Source organism: Triticum aestivum, chromosome 1D (genome assembly GCF_018294505.1).
Source record: "Triticum aestivum cultivar Chinese Spring chromosome 1D, IWGSC CS RefSeq v2.1, whole genome shotgun sequence".
NCBI lineage: Eukaryota > Viridiplantae > Streptophyta > Magnoliopsida > Poales > Poaceae > Triticum > Triticum aestivum.
In genome coordinates this window covers 409,308,113-409,315,636 of record NC_057796.1, presented here as the reverse complement: position 1 = coordinate 409,315,636, position 7,524 = coordinate 409,308,113, and positions in this window count along the sequence as shown.

Genomic DNA, 7,524 nt, shown 5'->3' with positions numbered 1-7,524 from the left:
TGCCTTCCGGGGCATCCCCAAGCTTAGGATTTTGGTTGTCCTTGAATTTTACCTTGGGGTGCTTTGGGCATCCCCAAACTTAGGCTCTTGCCACTCCTTATTCCAAAATCCATCAAATCTTTACCCAAAAACTTGAAAACTTCACAGCACAAAACTCAACAGAAAATCTCATGAGCTCCGTTAGTGCAAGAAAACTAACCACCACAATAAAGTACAGTAATGAACTCATTATTTATTTATATTGGTGTTAAACCTACTGTATTCCAACTTCTCTATTGTAACATCCCAAATTTTCAATTTGGAATGTTATACATTAGAGCATCATTGCATATCATATTTTATTTGCATTTTGATTTTGATCCTAGAAATTCTACGCAACTCAAGGACCCACGGAGAGAGTTGGGGATTTCGTTATTTTCATATTTGGGTTTCCTCAAATTTTTGAAAAGAGGATCATTTGATTTTATTTATTTTATCTTCAATTATTTCATTTATAAAAATACGAGAGAGGGAATAAAATGACTTTCCCAAAAATAAGAAATATTGAGGATTTAATAAAAAAATCAAATAGTATTTTATTTGGAAGTTTTCGCTATTTTATTTGAATTTAGGAAAAATTGCACGTTTTTCAAAAATGCATTTTAGGGCCAAGAAAATGTTCATCTCGTTCTAAATATTTTATTTAGACGGTGAAAATTTGTTTTGGCATTCTTAGATTTTTATTTTATTTCCTAGAATTTTTCTTAGTTTCGGCGGAATTGTTAAAAAAAAAAGAGTTGCGCGCCCGACTGGGCCGAGGCCCAGCCGAGCCGGCCCGCCTCCCCGCCGCCGTCTCCCGCGCGGAGACCGCGCGCGCGCCGCCGCCGCCGACCCGGACAGTGTCCGAGCTGGACTTCGCCTCCGCTGCCGCCTTGCCCCCTCCCCCAAGCCACCACACCCCCCCTCTTTAAATAGCCGCCGCCGCCGCTCCCTCACCCCGCCACCCGACCCGCCCCGCCTCCCGCAGCCGCAGCCGCCGAGCCGCCGCCGCCGCCTTCGCGCCGCCGCCGCCCGAAGCCTTCCCGCCGCCGCCGCCCGGAGCCCCGCAGCCCCACCGGACCCCGCCGGACTTCGCTGGAGCCCGACGAGGTAGCCGCCCGCCGTCGCCGCCGTTTTTTTAAACCCGTTCGTTTTTTTAGAAAACCTAGATCCGGTTTTTTAGAAAACCCTAGTTTTCGTTTTTTTAGATTAGATCTTTTTTTTCAGTTTAGTTTTTTTTAGCGAACGTTCGTCCGTACGTTCGTTTTAACGAACGAGTTCGCCGTTTAGTCGCTGTTAATGAACGTTTGTTCGTTAGCCTGTTCGTCCGTTTTCTTTTTCTCGGATTTTCCGCGATTATTTCTGATCGCGATTTCCGATCTGTATTTCGTTTTCGTTTTTCTTTTCGCTCGTTTGTCGGAATCAGGCGATTCAAGCGCCTAGAGTTTCGTCTCGAAGCCCTCTTTCCATTTAACCAACTCAAACAAGTTTTTGCTTCTGTAAAATTTGACTTAGGTTCAGATTAGTAAACAAAGCTTGTTTCTTTCGCCGTTTGACTTTCGTTGCTTCGTTTGATTTGATTCTTTTTGCAAACCGGAGTTCTTAAGTTGAACTTTCTGGTTAGATCTCTTATTTGAGTTTTACCTGTGCATTAGATGAGTACTTATTGTATGCTTGTTTGTTTGCGATAGAGTACCCGGAGTGCACCGCTTGCTACTTCGAATCTCTAGGTTTCACGGACCATCAACAAGGCAAGTAACACTTTGATCATACCTCTTTTCATACCCAGTTTTATTGCATTAGATCAATCCTCAAACAATTGCATGATTAGGATCTGATTAAATTGTGGGTTTTGGGAAGTAGCTTGTGAGGTAGAACCTATTGCCCTGTTTATTACCAAACCCTTAGGAGTTACTTCTACGTTTGCTTATATTGCTATGCTATGCTCGTAGACGTGGATTGGGTTTGAGTGTATCCATGACAGATGTGAGTTTGTTAATTAATGGTTCAACTTAAGGTGGCAACTTAAATACACATCTGGGTGGATTGAGGCACCTGGGTATTCCAGCGATTGCCTGTTTTTTTTATGGACCGCCACCCAGGCTCAAAGGGATCATAAGATTATTCATACTAGAAACTTCCGTGTGCAGCCGCAAGCTATTATGGGCTCTAGCATAGTTGATTAAGTTGTGTGAACTCTTACAGTGGTAGACTAGCAGATGTAGGGGAAGTAGGTGTAACTGTCTACCCGATCGTAAGGTGCTAACGCTTCTGAAAGACTGTCTCGGTCATCCGTTTCTCAAACACCATGTAGTGCGAGAATCCCAACGGAGGAGATCGAGTCTTGTGGGGAAAAGTGCACAAACCTCTGCAGAGTGTACAATCTAATCATGGTTAGCCGTATCCCCGGTTATGGACAACTTGAGTATCTAGTACTTGGATTATCATGTGAATCTCATCATGTTACTTTAATTAATTTTGTTGGGATTAATGTTGAAACTTAATTGGGATTGAGATGGTGTCGCCCCTTTCTCAATGTTTAACAACCACCATGATAGTTAAATAAAATTTATTCCTTTGCAGTAGGGAAAAATTGGCTTTTCGCAAAACTGTAACCATAGAGCTTTCCACCAGCCAAATATGCATGTAGTATAGCATTATTCTGTTCATTACTCTCTATGTGTTACATTGCCAGCATATTCCATGTGCTGACCCGTTTTTGGGCTGCAACGTTTCATGTTGCAGACTTTTCAGACGACGAGTAAGGTGCCTTAGGTCATGGTTCTATACTCAGTGATGCCGTTGGAGTTGATGGACTCACTTATCTTCCAAGCCTTCCGCTGTTATCGTTTTTAGATGGCCTTAAGCCATATTTATTGTAATAAGTTCTCTTTTGAGACATTCGATGTAATAAGTGTGTGATTGCTACTCTGTTATAAATCCTTCGAGTACTGTGCGTGTCAGCATTACTGATCCAGGGATGACACTGATGCACAGAGACTTGACCGTCTGAGGTCTGGTCGCTACATCTATGGATCATACCCCCCGATACTAGCCATAGATTCATCAAAATAAGCAAACAACACACGAAAAATAGAATCTGTCAAAAACAGATCAGTCTGTAGTAATCTGTATCAAACGCAAACTTTTGTAACTAAAAAATTCTGCCAAAATAGGACGATCTACATAATTTGATCATTGATCTTCTTCAATTGGAATCATTATTTTATCACATTATGGTGATTTTTAACAATTGTTTTCGTGAGCAGAAAGTTTCTGACTTTTTCAGCAAGATCAAATAATTATCACCCAAGAAGATCCTATAGGTTTTACTTGGCATAAACACTAATTAAAACATAAAAGCACATCTAACCAGAGGCTAGATGAATTATTTATTACTAAACAGGAACAAAAAGAAAGGAACAAAAATAAAATTGGGTTGCCTCCCAACAAGCGCTATCGTTTAACGCCCCTAGCTAGGCATAAACACAAGAATAGATCTAGGTATTGTCATCTTTGGTATGCAATCCATAAGTGGCTCTCATAATAGATTCATAAGGTAATTTAATTTTCTTCCTAGTAAAGTGTTCCATGCCTTTCCTTAATGGAAATTGGAATCTAATATTTCCTTCCTTCATATCAATAATTGCACCAATCGTTCTAAGGAAAGGTCTACCAAGAATAATAGGACATCTAAGATTGCAATCTATATCAAGAACAATGAAATCTACAGGCACATAATTCCTATTTGCAACAATAAGAACGTCATTAATTCTTCCCATAGGTTTCTTAATGGTGGAATCCGCAAGATGCAAGTTTAAAGAACAATCATCAAATTCACGAAAACCTAACACATCACACAAAGTTTTTGGAATCGTGGAAACACTAGCACCCAAATCACACAAAGCATATCATTCATGATCTTTAATCTTAATTTTAATAGTAGGTTCCCACTGATCATAAAGTTTTCCAGGGATAGAGACTTCTAATTCAAGTCTTTCTTCATAAGATTGTATTAAAGCATCGATGTGTTTAGTAAAGGCTTTATTTTGATCATAAGCATGCGGAGAATTTAACACGGATTGCAACAAGGAAATACAATCTATTAAAGAGAAATTATCATAATTAAATTCCTTGAAATCCAAAATAGTGGGTTCATTGCTATGTAAAGTTTTGACTTCTTCAATCCCACTTTTACCAATTTTTGCATCAAGATCTAAAAACTCCGAATCATTGGGACACCTTTTAAATAAAGTTGACTCATCTCCAGTCCCATCTTTATCAAGATTCATATTGGAAAACAAAGACTTAATTGGAGACACATCAATCACTTTTAGATCTTCGTCCTTATTATCATGAAAACTAGAAGAACACGCTTTCACAAAGCAATCTTTTTTAGCACGCATCCTAGCGGTTCTTTCTTTGCACTCATCAATGGAAATCCTCATGGCTTTGAGGGACTCATTGATATCATTCTTAGGTGGAATAGATCTAAGTTTCAAAGAATCAACATCAAGAGAAATTCTATCCACGTTCCTAGCCAATTCATCAATCTTAGGCAATTTTTTCTTCAAGCAAAGCATTGAAATTCTTTTGCGAAATCATAAATTCTTTAACACTAAGAGTTGTTGTAGGAATTACCATAGTTATTAGAGGAATTACTAGGGAATGGCCTAGAATTAAAGTTTCCTCTATACGCGTTGTTACCAAAATTGTTCCTACCAACAAAATTCACATCCATAGATTCATTATTATTCTCAATCAAAGTGGACAAAGGCATATCATTAGGATCAGAAGAAACACTCTTATTAGCAAACAATTTCATAAGTTCATCCATCTTTCCACTCAAAACATTAATCTCTTCAATTGCATGAACGTTTTTACTAGTAGATCTTTCGGTGTGCCCTTGAGAATAAGTTTAGTAGCTTCTCCTAAGGTGATTTCCATAAAAGTGCCTCCCGCGGCCGAATCTAAAAGATTTCTAGAAGCAAAATTCAATCCAACATAATTTTTTTGTATAATCATCCATAAATTCAAACCATGTGTAGGGCAATTACGTATCATTAATTTCATCCTCTCCCAAGCTTGTGCAACATGCTCATGATCAAGTTGCTTAAAATTCATAATATCGTTTCTAAGAGAGATGATCTTAGCGGGAGGAAAATACTTAGACATAAAAGCATCTTTGCACTTATTCCATGAATCAATACTATTTTTAGGCAAAGAAGAAAACCAAGTTTTAGCACGATCTCTAAGCGAAAACGGAAATAGCTTCAATTTAACAATATCATTATCCACATTTTTCTTCTTTTGCATATCACACAAATCAACGAAGTGGTTTAGATGGGTAGCGGCATCTTCACTAGGAAGGCCAGACAATTGATCTTTCATGACAAGATTCAAGAGAGTAGCATTAATTTCATAAGATTCAACATCGGTAATAGGAGCAATCGGAGTGCTAATAAAATCATTGTTGTTGGTATTGGAAAAGTCACACAATTTAGTATTGTCTTGAGCCATCGTGACAAACAATCCAACACACAAGCACACAAGAAGCAAGCGAAAAGAGACGAACAGAAAAGGGCGAATAAAACGGCAAGGATGAAGTGGGGGAGAGAAAAACGAGATGCAAATGGCAAATAATGTAATGTGAGGGATAAGAGTTTGTGATGGGTACTTGGTATGTCTTGACTTGTGCGTAGATCTCCCCGGCAACGGCGCCAGAAATGGCTCATTGACGGGAGATCAAATCTCGACTTGACTTGATGTACACCTCCCCGGCAACGGCGCCAGAAATCCTTCTTGCTACCTCTTGAGCATGCGTTGGTTTTCCCTTGAAGAGGAAAGGGTGATGCAGCAAAGTAGCGTAAGTATTTCCCTCAGTTTTTTAGAACCAAGGTATCAATCTAGTAGGAGGATACACACAAATCGCCTAGTACCTGCACAAACAATCAAGAACCTTGCAACCAACGCGATAAAGGGGTTGTCAATCCCTTCACGGCCACTTGCAAAAGTGAGATCTATAGAGATAATAAGATAAATATTTTTGGTATTTTTGTTCTATAGATTGAAAAGTAAAGATTGCAAAATAAGATAAATAGTAAACTAAAATTGTAGATCGGAAACTTATATGATGGAAAATAGACCCGGGGGCCGTAGGTTTCACTAGTGGGTTCTCTCAAGATAGCAAATTCTACGGTGGGTGAACAAATTACTATCGAGCAATTGATAGAAAAGCGCATAGTTATGAGAATATCTAGGCATGATCATGTATATAGGCATCACGTCCGTGTCAAGTAGACCGAAACGATTCTGCATCTACTACTATTACTCCACACATCGACCGCTATCCAGCATGCATCTAGAGTATTAAGTTCATAAGAACAGGGTAAAGCATTAGGCAAGATGACATGATGTAGAGGGATAAACTCAAGCAATATGACATAAACCCCATCTTTTTATCCTCAATGGCAACAATACAATACGTGCCTTGCTGCCCCTACTGTCACTAGGGAAGGACGCTTCAAGATTGAACCCAAAGCTAAGCACTTCTCCCATTGCAAGAAAGATTAATCTAGTAGGCCAAACCAAACTGATAATTCGAAGAGACTAGCAATGATATCAAATCATGCATATAAGAATTCAGAGAAGAATCAAATATTGTTCATAGATAATCATGATCATAAACCCACAATTCATCGGATCTCGACAAACACACCGCAAAAAGAATTACATCGAATAGATCTCCAAGAAGATCGAGGAGAACTTTGTATTGAGATCCAAAGAGAGAGAAGAAGCCATCTAGCTAATAACTATGGACCCGAAGGTCTGTGGTCAACTACTCACACATCATCGGAGAGGCTATGGTGTTGATGTAGAAGCCCTCCATGATAGATTACCCATCCGGCGGAGCACCGGAAAAGGCCCCAAGATGGGATCTCACGGGTACAGAAGGTTGCGGTAGTGGAAATAGGGTTTCATGGTGCTCCTGGATGTTTTCAGGGTATAAGAGTATATATAGGCGAAGGAAGTAGGTCGGTGGAGCTACGAGGGGCCCACGAGGGTGGGGGCGCGCCTACCCCCCTGGGCGCGCCCTCCTACCTCGTGGCCACCTCGTGGCTTCCTTGACGTCCACTCCAAGTCTCCTGGATTGCGTTTGTTCCAAAAACGATCCTCGCTAAGGTTTCATTCCATTTGGATTCTGTTTGATATTCCTTTTCTGCGAAACACTGAAATAGGCAAAAAAACATCAATTTGCACTGGGCCTTCGGTTAATAGGTTAGTCCCAAAAATAATATAAAAATGCATAATAAAGCCCATTAAACATCCAAAACAGATAATATAATAGCATGGAACAATAAAAATTATAGATTCGTTAGAGACGTATCAGTAAGGCGCTGCACTGTGCAATGCAGCGCCTGACCCATGGGCGCTGCACCCTGACTTAGAAATTTTGCTCGCTGGATAGGCTATTTTGCTCTCTGGATAGGCATGTCCAGACGTGCA